Below are 14,607 nucleotides of genomic sequence, written 5' to 3'. Positions count from 1 at the left end.
GTGAACATTTGCCCACAGCGTGATCCTGTACGGACGAACAAAATGTTATCCACGTACGGCCATCCTGCAACGGGCCTAGCCGATGAAGAGTTGAGGGGAGCCAGATCTGGGCTGTATGTCACCTCTGTAATGTCCTCTGATGACCTCAGCGTCGTGTGTGCCTGAGTGGCCTTCTGGCATTGTAAGACGCAAAGGAAGGTGGGCTTCTGCCGTCACCGAAATGTTCGGGTCCAGTTGGATCCGTGCGCCCGTCTCGCCACAATGGCCCCGACTGCAGAGGGACGCGAGTCTCGCTCCTCCACAGGGGACTTGGCCTGCTCTTCCACGCCGGCCAGACGTTTTGGAAGGCGGTGAGAGGACCCACACTTACTCCACCACACGTGGCCTGCCCGGGGACACCGCAGCGTGGACAGGGGCAGCAGGGGTCGGAGTAGGAGTGGTAATGCATTTATTGACCCCACAGGGATGATGGCCGAGGAAGCGTCCATCTCCTGATTACAGCCCTGAGCCAGTAGTGGAAGTTCCACCTTCCTGGTGCGGGGGGGGGGAGTCTCCCCGTAGGCCAACCACTGTGTTGACGTCTCCATCTACTCTAGAGGGAGGGATGATGGACTGACTCAACCCCCCTCAAGCTCGCCCTTCCCTGCCCCTCCCCCCAAGCAGGATTTGAACTCACAACCTCTTGATTGGGAGCCACTCGCTCTACCGCATGTTGATCAGTGCCTGGGGGGTCCGTTGTGGGTGCGGGGGGGGGCATTCGATAATCGCAGAGCAGAACACGTCGCCTGCAAGGGAAGTTTCGTGAGGATTTCTCGCGGCTCCGTGAGTGATCGCTTGACTCGCGATTCTTCAATGTCCACCTTTCAGCAGCAAGGAGACGTCTTGGCATTTGCCTTTTAAGGAATCCGTTATCCGCCATCAGCCGGGTGTTGTCGAATGGAGCGAGACCCTCCTGTTTCATAGAACACAAACCTCGCCCAAAATAGAATCGACCAAACATCATCATCATCACATCATCATCACCATCATCGTCTTCTTTGTTGTCGTAATCGTAATTGTCATCAGTCGTTATTATCGTTAGTAGCAGTATCATTATCGTCTTCATCAATTGCTAAACGGTTATCATTGTTGCCATTATCATCTTCATAATCGTCATCATTATTAGCATGTCTTATTCCCATCATTTTCATCCTCGTCTTCATTATCATCTCAACATCGACAAAATAATAATCGTAATCATCATCATCATCATCGTAATTATCAAAATCAATCGTGATCGTAATTGTGGCTATCAATCTTGATCACGCTCGTCGTCATCTTCATCATTCTCGTCAAAATAATCAAACTCTCGAATGACGTTCCTCTCCGTACGCTTTCAATCTCTCCGTCTCTCGATCTTCACTCTCTCCTCGTGTCTTCGTGCTCCCGGAGCCAACTCCCCCCCCCGCTCCCTGGCACCACAACAACAGTCCCGGCCTCCCCTACTCGACGCGTCGCGAGTGGTACAGCCCGCGATGTCAGAGCGCCGCCGCGTTTGGAAACGAGCGGAGAGAGCGCGGGGGAGAGAGAGAGAAGAGCGGAGAGCGGATGCAGCGCAGGTGAGATTACGCGGACAAGGATAGACACACACACAGGGAAGAGCGAGACACACGGACACACACAGACACAATCGCAAGAGAGTGTTCGGAGACACACACAGATACTGAGAAACAAAAGCGCGGTCCACAAGGAGAGAGAGAGGAAGGGGAGGGGTGAGAAGCAGCTTCAGAGCGCAAATAAAGGGGGATGCGGAGAAGAACGGAGGAGATGGGGAGAGAGACGCAGTCAACCGTCACCAGCGGCGAGATCGGGATGCGCTTGTGAGGTGAGTGGAGCTACTGGAGTGAGTTTGTGTGTGAGACCGCGTTTATGTTGGTGGGGAGCGGTGGCGCAGTGGTTGACACACTACGCGACGCACCCGAGTTTGATTCCCGATTCCCGCTCACGGTTAAAGCCACTGGGCGAATACCTGAGCCGGTTCTGGGCCTCCTAGGTCGACTCAGCTTTAAAGGAGAACTCTTGTGCGGTGTGCCAATAAAACACCGGCATCGGGGAGACAAAGGCGGCCGAGAGTGATTCTGGCCACGTCAACCCCCTCGCGTGCGTCGTGCCGGCCTTCTTCATGGGTGGTCACTAAGAGCACGAGCAGCCCCCAACAGTCGGAGGACACACACCTCTCTGTGTGTGTGTGTCTCTCTGTGTATGTCTCTATCTGTGTGTGTTTCTTTCTGTGTGTGTGTGTCTCTGTGTGTGTGTGTGTCTCTGTGTGTGTCTCTCTGTGTGTGTGTCTCTCTGTGTGTGTCTCTCTGTGTGTCTCTCTCTCTGTGTGTGTGTCTCTGTGTGTGTGTCTCTGTGTGTGTCTCTCTGTGTGTGTGTGTCTCTGTGTGTGTCTCTCTGTGTATGTCTCTATCTGTGTGTGTTTCTCTCTGTGTGTGTCTCTGTGTGTGTGTCTCTGTGTGTGTCTCTCTGTGTGTGTGTCTCTCTGTGTGTGTCTCTCTCTCTGTGTGTGTCTCTGTGTGTGTGTCTCTGTGTGTGTGTCTCTCTGTATGTGTGTGTGTCTCTGTGTGTGTGTCTCTCTCTGTGTGTCTCTCTCTGTGTGTGTGTCTCTCTGTGTGTGCGTATCTCTGTGTGTGTGTGCGTGGGCTGTTGCTGAACATGGAGATACAACGGTGGACGTGGCAATACCTTCAATGAGTATCAATGACCAGATTCATCAGCCCAAACGGCTGGCAACGAGCGCGTTCTGACTGTGGATTGCTCCGTATGTTCGTGGGCTGCCGTGCAATATGGTACGCTCAGTATGGCACACTCTGAAATGTTTGTTTTTGTACTCACCTCTGTGTGTGTGTGTGATATCGGAATTCGTTCTGGGCCTCCTACCCCTTGGATCGGCTGAGCATTGAATGAGTACCTGGTGCGTTGTGTGTCAACATCAGCACGGGGGAGACAAAGGCGGTGAATGCTTCAGGACATCCCACCGAGCTTCTCGCCTGCCTCAATAGCTGCTCGCCAACAGCGCTTGCACGAGCAGTCGACGTCGGGCACGCTTGAGTCTTTCGTGTGTGTTTGTCTTTGATACTTGACGCCACAGCGCAGTTACACTTTAGCATTCTATACAGCTGACACGTTTATTTAGGAATAATACAATCTAGTTTACATTATCAATATGATTGGCAGAGTAAAAAAAATATATATAATTATGATAACGTTACAAAAGCACCTAATACACCGATCACAAGGCCTGCCTAAAACTCTTCCTTTTCACGCTCTCACGCCCAACGTGTTGCGAGCCACACTCTCTTCACTCAACCACCACCACCACAACCACTACCTCGCAACCACAACCACCACCACCACTACTCTCTCTTCACTCAACCACAACCACCACCACCACTCAACCACTACCTCGCAACCACAACCACCACCACTAGTCTCTCTTCACTCAACCACAACCACCACCACCACCACTACCACAACCACTACCTCGCAACCACAACCACCACCACTACTCTCTCTTCACTCAACCACAACCACCACCACCACAACCACTACCTCGCAACCACAACCACCACCACCACTACTCTCTGATCACTCAACCACAACCACCACCACAACCACTACCTCGCAACCACAACCACCACCACCACTACTCTCTCTTCACTCAACCACAACCACCACCACCACTCAACCACTACCTCGCAACCACAACCACCACCACTACTCTCTCTTCACTCAACCACAACCACCACCACCACCACAACCACTACCTCGCAACCACAACCACCACCACTAGTCTCTCTTCACTCAACCACAACCACCACCACTATTCTCTATTCACTCAACCACCACCACGCAACTACAGCCCACCACCACCAACCACCACTACGCAACCACCACCCACCACCACTATTATAACCAGCAACCACCAACACCCATCACCCACCGGCACCAACCACCACGACGCAACCACCACCACCGTCACCACACGACCATAACTACCATTTAATGAATGAATGGCAGTAGATCCACATTGGTAACGCTACCGAAATATAAACATAATCTACATTGTTCTCCGGTTTGCGTGCACACCTAGAGAGGCAAATAGGTGAGCTCCAGGCAGACAAGGAGACAGGGAGGAGAGGTAGGTAGGAATAGCAGCAGAAGGAGGAGGACGAGGGGGTCTGGGTGTATGCAGAGAGATGCTGGGATGGAGGGACGATGGTTGTTGGCCTTGGCCCGTGCATCTGAGCGACGCTTGAATCCCCCCGCACAAGAGATGTTGCCCGCGGCTGCGCCTCTGCCCACGTCTCATAAATCCCGGCGCAGCCGCAGTTCGCTCTGTTGCCTCGGCCGCGATCGTCGCGGTCCCGGGTAACCACGGCCGCTATCGTGGGGGTGGGGGTGGCGGGGGCGGCTTATTTGATTCACGCGTTATCACAGTGCGTGTGGTGGGAGGGAGAGTGTTGCATTGACAGCAGCGGTGGTGGTGGGTGTTCGTGGTGGTGTTAGTGGTGGTGGTGGTGGTAGGGGTAGCAGCGGCAGTGTTGGTGACTGTGGTTGCGATGGTGGTAGTGGTGGTTGCCTGATTGTGTTTGTAACTGTAGTTGCGGTTGGTGGTTGTTGTGTAGTGGTGGTTGGGTTTCAATGGTGGTAGGTGGTGGTGACGGTAGTTGGTTCGTGGTGGATCTGGTGGTAGTACATTGTTGCTTGCGGTGGTGATTTGGGGGACTGGATGTGTCACGAGAAAGCAGCACATTCACTCTGACACTGATCCCTTCTTTCATTCATCGTGCCGCATGGCTGCCTGATGCGAGGTACATTGCATACCGCGGTTCATAACGCGTGCGCGCGTGTGTGTGCATGTGCGTGCGTGTGTGACTGTGATCGAGGATGAGTAGTGTGTTCGAATGTTGGAGATAGAGGGAGGATTTATGCAGGTGGCTGTGGCAGCAAATTAATTAATCTTTAGGAATCACGAGTGTTAGTGTGTGTGTGTGTTGATGGGTTGTGTGCAATGGTTGCGTAGCGGTCTTTACACTGCGCTACGAACCCAGCGACCTCAGTTCCATTCCCAATCACAGCTAACGTCATTGACGAGCGTTATCTGTACCTCCTCTAAGTCAACTGAGCCTTAACTGATTATCCGTGTGTGGTGCATAAATATCATTACAGGGGAGATCAAGGCGACTGAGTAGGGGCTCGCTTAACAGCCCTCGCCCCAACAGTCTCTCTCTCTCTGCGTGTGTGAGATAGAGAATTCGCATGACGCTGCGTGTGTGTGTGCTTTATCAGTGGATACAGCGGCGGCAAAATGAATAGGAAGTGGAGATCACGGGTGCGCATTCTGCTCCGTGGTTAAGTGTCTCAGCTTACGGAGCTCGTACGGCCAATTACGGCGCGAGGAATATTGCGCCGTGATTTTAAAGTCGCTTATACGCCGCTGAAAAACGCTCCGCATTAGTTCTCCGTGCGCCGAGCAAAGCCGCGCAATGGATTACCACACGGACGACAACCACCACCACCACCACCAAATTTGACATCCCATTTCTCCAGAAATGTCACAGCCTCGCCTGCTCAGAGCGGAGACGCTTTGGGGGCCCAGAGCGGAGACGCTCTGGGGGCTCAGTGCCTGCGAGGGGTGGCACCAAAGGGCAGCGATGATATTCCACAGAGACGGGACCCCGTGACGCGAGCGCTCCACACCGATCGCTGCGCCCACGGTAAATGTACGGCCAGAGCTTAATTCTACCCGAAGCTGTGGGAACATTTACCCACCACTGCTATGGGGGGGGGGGGGGGGATGGGGGGGGGACGATGCGGTGGGGGGTTCGGGTCCGCAAGCTTGCGGGGGTTCCTGAAATATTTTTTGGGAAATTAATCCCCCGAGTCGAGCCCTTGCAATTGCTCGTTCTCACCACTGCTGATTGAGGGCCCCAGGGGTAGAGGGAGCTCTGAGGAACTCCTCTGGTAGAAGTATAGTTTGGCCTACTCTTCCACTATGGCCAGACATCATGGAAAAGGTGGGAATACCCAAACTCCACACCAAACACGACCACTGATCGACTACCTGTTGCGCACCCATTTGTACTGTAGGGTGGACAGAGGGCAGCGTTTGTGGGGTGAGAGACGGGGGGTGATCGTAAACTCGCCCCATTGTCCTCACTGCCGCGCCGGCAGATGGAATCGAATCGGTGACCAGTGGAGTCTGCGTCCAGTGCGCTAACCCACTAGACCGCTGGGGCTGCTTCCTGGGCCCAAGGAGCCACGGGAGGGAAGCCGCCGGCGCGCTGGGGACGGGGCCCGCTGGGGCCCACGGCGAGCGCTGGGGCCCACGGCGTTCCGTTTCGCGTCGCTGGGAGGCAGCCGTGGAGCCCCTGGGTGCCCACGCCTGGCCGAGCGAGGCTCGCCACGGGGGCCACGGGGACCACGAGGGGCGGTTCTTTCTCACGGCGCGCCGCGTTCAGGGCCCGATCGGCATTGGGGAAGAGAGGGCGCTCAGCAGCGATGCCAGGCCCATGCTGCCGGCATTGGAAGCAGATGGTTTTCCATCCAAACACCCACCCCCACCATCCCCCGCACCACCTCCCACCTCCCGTGGTCGAAATGAAATATAATGTAAGCAGCTCGCGCAGCGATTTTCATGCTCTTCGCTTGAGCGTTTGAAATTAATGTAGCTGCTGCTGCTGTGGTGGCGACGGTGACGATGGTGGTGGAGTTGGTGGTTGTCCGTGCCAGCGGAATGTCGGACTTGAAGTTTCATCACCGCCTGCTTCCATGGTTGTCGGGGGCGTGCACGCGTGTCAGCGTGACCCCGCGTCGTTCGCGAGCGAGTGGCAAGGGTCTGCTCTGTGCATTTCTCGCGGTATCGGCGGAGCGTGCGCCCGATAGGTTTATCCGCTTTCCTGGTGCGATGTCTTCATATCAGCACTGGGGAGACAAAGGTGGCCAGGCGTCGTGTTGGTCACCCACCCCCTCGTGTGCTCGCTAGTAGTACTTGCCACAATAGAGTCCGTTGAAGGTTATACGGAGGATCTTTGTCTTGTTTGTCTTGATTGCGTTTGTTAGCAGCGGTAGCAGGTGTGTGTGAGTAGTTGTGTGGACCAGTGGCATGCGTGTGTGTGTGTCTGTGGGGGCACGCGTGTGAGTAGTCGTGTGGATCAGTGGCGTGCGTGTGTGTGTGAGTAGTCGTGTGGACCAGTGGCGTGCGTGTGTGTGTGTCTGTGGGGGCACGCGACCTCACACAGTGGGCTGGAGATGGAAGCGAGGAGCGGGCTGAGTGGCCGTTAGCGACGGTGCCGTGCTGGTTTCTCGAAGCTGCGGAGCGGAGCGGGGAACATCTGGTGTCGCCTTCATATCCAGCGCCGTGATCTCAGCAGACACGATTTAACGTGGCAAATAAAACACACACGCACATTATAGGAGACCCACAATACCAAACCGGCGCTGCAAACAGATGAATGAATTATATTGATCGTGATCGTGACTTTGATTAGCGGCTTAATTTCAGCTTGGATCCTGTCCAGATTGGGGATAGCAGGAAAGCAATATTTCAGAGCCCAGCACACCACATCAAGTATACATCTCACTATGGTTAGAACTAGTCACGTGTCACCAACTCTCGTTTAGCAGCAACACAGACAAATATCCAGTGTCATTAGGATGATGATAAGAATAATATACTAGGGTGATTGAAATATATTCACAATAAGTCGCATATAGCAGCAGCAACAACAGTAACAAAGCATTGTAAATGGCTTAAGATGTTATAGGCAGCAGAATTCTCCCATTAATTAAGTGCGATCATTTGCGTGGCTGTTATATTTATTTATTTTATTCGCGCAACAAAAAAAGACGTGTGAACGAATTGCGGTCTAGTAATGAATTCCCGGGAAGTGCCCGCACGGAGATGCAGCAGCTGTGGGACACCAACCCACTACTCGGATGCATTTGCCGGCAATGAACCACGGCTGCATTTCTTCTCTTTCTCTTCTTTTATAATTTTGGCGAGATATGGCGTGTATCCAATTACAGATGAGGCAGCCAGCGTCGACCTAAGAATAATCCTGGGCGGGCTGGAGGGGGCGGGGGTGCGACGGGGGGCGGGGTCGGGGGGTAGAAGGGAGGGGAGGGGTGGAGGCTTAAGGACTGACAAGGCTTTGTTTGAATCCTCCCGAGTTGCTGAGCTCCGAGACTTGTATTTAAATCTCACAAAATCTCCACCGCCGCCATATGCATATGAGTCATTGTGTGTCTGTATGTTGAACTTCTTTCGCACCGTACGTAACCAAGCGTGCTCATCGGAGGTGCGTGGATGTGTGGATCCACGTGTGCGTATATGTTTACTAGCATAAGTACCCGGCGTTGCCCGGGTGACAAATATATTTCTTAATAACCTTACATATATACACACCCTCACCACTCACCACTCACCCTCACCATTCACCCTCACCACTTTCCCTCACCACTCATCCTCACCAATCACACCCTCACCACTCTCCCTCACCACTCTCCCTCACCACTCATCCTCACCAATCCACCCTCACCAATCACCACTCACCACTCACCCTCAACACTCACCCTCACCACTCACCACTCACCCTCACCAATCACCCTCACCACTCTCCCTCACCACTCTCCCTCACCAATCACACCCTCACCAATCAGCACTCAGCACTCACCCTCAACACTCACCCTCACCACTCACCACTCACCCTCACCATTCACCCTCACCACTTTCCCTCACCACTCATCCTCACCAATCACACCCTCACCACTCTCCCTCACCACTCTCCCTCACCACTCATCCTCACCAATCCACCCTCACCAATCACCACTCACCACTCACCCTCAACACTCACCCTCACCACTCACCACTCACCCTCACCAATCACCCTCACCACTCTCCCTCACCACTCTCCCTCACCAATCACACCCTCACCAATCAGCACTCAGCACTCACCCTCAACACTCACCCTCACCACTCACCACTCACCCTCACCATTCACCCTCACCACTTTCCCTCACCACTCATCCTCACCAATCACACCCTCACCACTCTCCCTCACCACTCTCCCTCACCACTCATCCTCACCAATCCACCCTCACCAATCACCACTCACCACTCACCCTCAACACTCACCCTCACCACTCACCACTCACCCTCACCAATCACCCTCACCACTCTCCCTCACCACTCTCCCTCACCAATCACACCCTCACCAATCAGCACTCAGCACTCACCCTCAACACTCACCCTCACCACTCACCACTCACCCTCACCATTCACCCTCACCACTCTCCCTCACCACTCTCCCTCACCACTCATCCTCACCAATGACACGCTCACCAATGACACGCTCACCAATCACCACTCACCACTCACCCTCAACACTCACCCTCACCACTCACCCTCACCATTCACCCTCACCACTCTCCCTCACCACTCTCCCTCACCAATCACCACTCACCCTCACCACTCACCCTCACCACTCACCCTCACCACTCAACCTCCCCTCACCACTCACTAATCACCACTCACAATCGCCACTCACAACCGCCCTCACCATTATATTTTTGCCCCAGTCAACGCCGGATATTTCCCATTCGTAGCAGTTTATATCAACTCTATAAGCAACTTATATTAAACAGGAAGCGCGATCCTAAAGTAATTTACAACCTTCGATTAGTCCTTTGTGCGATTCAAAGAATCGATTCCTGGCATGTTGGGGGTTTACATTTTGAATGATGGAGTTTCATTTTCATTGTTCTTTTTTTTCAGGAGTCTTTAATTACATTTTTGCCCCGGTCAACGCCGGATATTTCCCGTTCGTAGCAGTTTATATCGACTTTAAGCAACTTATATTAAACGTGAATCGTCCGAATCTAAAGGAATCTACAACCTTCGATTCCTTTGCGCGATTCAGAGAATCGATTCTTGGCGTGTCGGGTTTAAAAGTAATTACACAGTTGTTTTTTCATTGGTATGTAATGTTAGAAAGTTTTCATAAGATTTTAAATGTATTTCCCCCCCGGGCAACGCTGGGTATATCGAGTGTATACCACAAATGCGTGCGCATATTTTTAACGGGAATTAAATATGGCGTCCACCCGGCAGCGAATGCGTCGCTACCCCGTTGCCAGGGGCAACCGCCGTCCAATGAAACTGCGTGTGGTCCGGCGACACACAGACACACAGACACACAGACAGACAGATTTGCGATTTTATATATATAGATGGGATTGGACCAGAGTCACGAGCCATAGAGGCAGCCATGTTATCCACAAATCTCGCTCAAGACCGGTAACAAGTGGCGACTGTTTTAATCGATTCTGGGCCTCCCCTAGGCCAACTCATCTTCAAATGAGTACCTGATGCGGTGTGTAAACATTGCCATTGGGGAGACAAAGGTGGTCGGGCGTGCTGGCCACCCACCCCCTCCTGTGCCATGCCGGCCTTCACAGGTGCTCGCTAACAACACTTGCACCTGAAATATTGAGGTAACATCAGCACTGTGGACCATGCTGATCTCAATAGTTGCTCACTAACAGCACTTGCACCATCACTTTGTTGAGGCTATACACACATCTGCCCGTGTACTCGTGTACGTGTACGCATGTCAGCAGTATGCCCATGCCCATGAGTGTAGCTTTGTGCACGTAGAACACTAACTCTTTGGTCAATGCGTGCAATGCGGGTCATGCGTGCGTTATTTACCACACTGGTCGGTGCTGGTTCGTGACTGCGGCGAAAATAGACGTTAAGGTATAGATGTATCGTGCAATTAATTTTTCTGTTGCAAATGTGGACTTCATCTGTTGCACCTGTATGGGGAATAGCGTTGTCCTGTCGCACCCATGGGTTTTCTACAGGTGCTCCGCTTTCCCCCCACATGTTTAAACAGTGATTAAGCTTGGACAATTGGGGCTGGCTCGCCGTATGCGACTGATTTCCCTGCTCGTCTGTGGTGCTTCTGAGTCATCCTCTCTCTTGGAGATTGAGCGAATACAGTGTGCATTACAAATTGTTACTCCTATTATTCTGGGTGATTGGTCGTAGTCACATTCTACCATGGAAAAATAAAACCCCCAAAGATTCCTGAACCAAACAAAACTCCTAGGTGCTGAATCTCACTCGCAAACCGCCAATGAAATATTTAAAACCGTGAGTTGAGCAGGTCCAAATCAAATACAGCAATTCAGTGTAAATAAATGGCAACCGCCTCTCGCCGTGAAATGTCCACGAGGTGATGTGGCCGAGACTGCCCCTCCTCTCCACTCCACGCACGGCGCTATGCGGGAAATGCGCTGAGCCGGCCCAAATTGTTGAGTTGTTTTTCCACAGCAAAAGCCGTGCCGTGTTCACCGATGTCACGCGCAATGAGCGAATCGAGACGCAAATAGATGACGCTTTGACTACGAAGTGACGCTCGACACGAGAGTTATTCGCCCCACCCCTTATTGGTCTGATTGGCCTCGAGCAGAATTCCGATGTGCTGCGAGCTCAGCGTAAAGCAGTCGAGTTCCGACTCGGCACGGCAAATAGCCAGTAGGGGGAAAAGGACCAGAATCCAGAGGGCCCCGTGCTGGCTCGGCCATGATGTGCCAGGGGACGCGTGCTGGGCACGACTCTACTCAGCAGCACATCGGGCCTCGTCACACTCGGCCAAGCGGTGTCCTCGTGGCCCACAGCCCTTGTGCAGCAGCAGCAGCAGCCGCCTCCTGCTGCTGCTTGCTATCTCACACAGCCCGCCTGGCTCTGGCTCTCTCGGTGCGGGAGAATGACAGCTTTCCCACTCCCCCTCGTTCTGCCTTGAGGCGTTAACATAATTAATACGATCCATTTCGGGGATATGGTCACTGGGTTCGTGGAGCAGCACGCTCACCATTGCACCACCACCACCACCACCCCCTACCTTGCCAGGCAGGCCGCCTGCCCTTCACTCGCCAGAAGAAAACCCCAAGGTCACCTCGATAGTCATGCAGACTGTTGGGGCAAGTGCTGCTAGCAAGCACACTCCCAACATCAATCGCCGTTCGCCACTAAGCGGAAGTGACGTCAGCACGGCGATTGTGCCAGGCTGGGTACACCTTGAGTCCACGTGAAGTGTCAAAGGCTCACTGGCAGGTCACGGAACAGACCCAGGGCGCCATGGGTTGACTGATCGAGATGACTGGCAGATGCACCACCCGTGTTCTCCACTGTGCCAACACACTCACCCCCAGGCTCGCCCCCACTCAGAGCCGTCCCTAGGGTACGGCGAATCGGGGTGACTGCCCCGGGCCCCGCGCTTTGGGGGCCCCGCACTTCGACGTGACGGTGTCAGATGTAATACTTCCGGTTTAGTTTGAAGGCGTTTGCGGGCCCACAACGTGCTTTGTATGTACATACACACCCATACATGTACATACATGTACATACATGTAGGAGGGGGGAACAAACTAAACACAAACCTCAGACTGACCGCTGGCCCTGCAACCCCCTATGGACGGCCCAGCGCACACCCACCTACACAAAGACAAAGATCTCCCGTATAGCCTTAACATACTGTAGAGGCAAGTGCTGTTAGCGAGCACCTATGAAGGCGGGAACGGTACATGAGGGGGTGGGTGACCAGCACCACGCCCGACCGCCTTTGTCTCCCCAGTGGCGATGTTTCCACACTGCACCAGGTACTCATTTAAGGCTGAGTTTACCTAGGGGAGGCCCAGGACCGGTTCAAATAATCGTCACAGAGTGTTGGTCTGTGAGCGGGAAGCGAACCCGGGTGGCCGGGTTCATAGCGCAGCGCACTAACAGCTACACCACCCACACTCACCCACACTCACCCACACTCACCCACACACACCCACACTCACCCACACTCACCCACACTCACCCACATCTCACCCACACACACCCACACTCACCCACACTCACCCACACACACCCACACTCACCCACACACACCCACACTCACCCACACACACCCACACACACCCACACTCACCCACACACACCCACACTCACCCACACACACCCACACTCACCCACACTCACCCACACACACCCACACTCACCCACACACACCCACACTCACCCACACACACCCACACACACCCACACTCACCCACACTCACCCACACACACCCACACTCACCCACACACACCCACACACACCCACACTCACCCACACTCACCCACACACACCCACACTCACCCACACCACCCACACTCACCACACTCACCACACTCACCCACACACACCCACACTCACCCACACACACCCACACACACACACACTCACCCACACACACACCCACACTCACCCACACTCACCCACACTCACCCACACACACCCACACTCACCCACACACACACCCACACTCACCCACACACACCCACACTCACCACACTCACCCACACTCACCCACACACACCCACACTCACCCACACACACCCACACTCACCCACACACACCCACACACACCCACACTCACCCACACACACCCACACTCACCCACACACACCCACACACACCCACACTCACCCACACACCCCACACTCACCCACACACACCCACACACACCCACACTCACCCACACACACCCACACTCACCCACACACACACCCACACTCACCACACTCACCCACACTCACCCACACACACCCACACTCACCCACACTCACCCACACACACACACTCACCCACACACACCCACACTCACCCACACTCACCCACACTCACACACTCACCACACACACCCACACTCACCCACACTCACCCACACTCACACACACTCACCCACACACACCCACACTCACCCACACTCACCCACACACACCCACACTCACCCCACACACACCCACACTCACCCACACACACCCACACTCACCCACACACACCCACACTCACCCACACTCACCCACACACACCCACACTCAGACCACACTCACCCACACTCACCCACACACACCCACACTCACCCACACACACCACACACTCCCACACACACCCACACTCACCCACACACACCCACACTCACCCACACTCACCACACACACCCACACTCACCCACACACACCCACACTCACCCACACTCACCCACACTCACCCACACACACCCACACTCACCCACACACACCCACACTCACCCACACTCACCCACACACACCCACACTCACCCACACACACCCCACACTCACCCACACACACCCACACACACCCACACTCACCCACCTCACCCACACTCACCCACACACACCCACACTCACCCACACTCACCCACACTCACCCACACACACCCACACTCACCCACACTCACCCACACACACCCACACACACCAACACTCACCCACACACACCCACACTCACCCACACACACCCACACTCACCCACACACACCCACACTCACCCACAAACACCCACACACACCCACACTCACCCACACACACCCACACACCTCACCCACACACACCACACACACCCACACTCACCCACACACACCCACACACACCCACACTCACCCACACACACCCACACACACCCACACTCACCCACACACACCCACACTCACCTCACACACACCCAC

General features: G+C 54.2%; 1 protein-coding gene across 1 annotated transcript in view; it reads left to right on the top strand.

Moving 5' to 3' along the window:
• Positions 1-1,497: 1,497 nt before the first annotated feature.
• LOC144720518 (bifunctional heparan sulfate N-deacetylase/N-sulfotransferase 2-like) overlaps positions 1,498-14,607 on the top strand; it is a 181,078-nt gene continuing 167,968 nt past the window's right edge. Inside the window, exon 1 of the mRNA XM_078597286.1 lies at positions 1,498-1,864. The gene's annotated coding sequence lies outside the window, so the exon portion shown is untranslated. The remainder of the gene's footprint in view (positions 1,865-14,607) is intronic.

Source organism: Lampetra planeri, chromosome 9, assembly GCF_965212315.1.
Source record: "Lampetra planeri chromosome 9, kcLamPlan1.2.h2, whole genome shotgun sequence".
Taxonomy (NCBI): Eukaryota; Metazoa; Chordata; class Hyperoartia; order Petromyzontiformes; family Petromyzontidae; genus Lampetra; species Lampetra planeri.
Note: the sequence above shows the minus strand (reverse complement) of the source record. Positions and strands in the feature narration are given on the sequence as shown.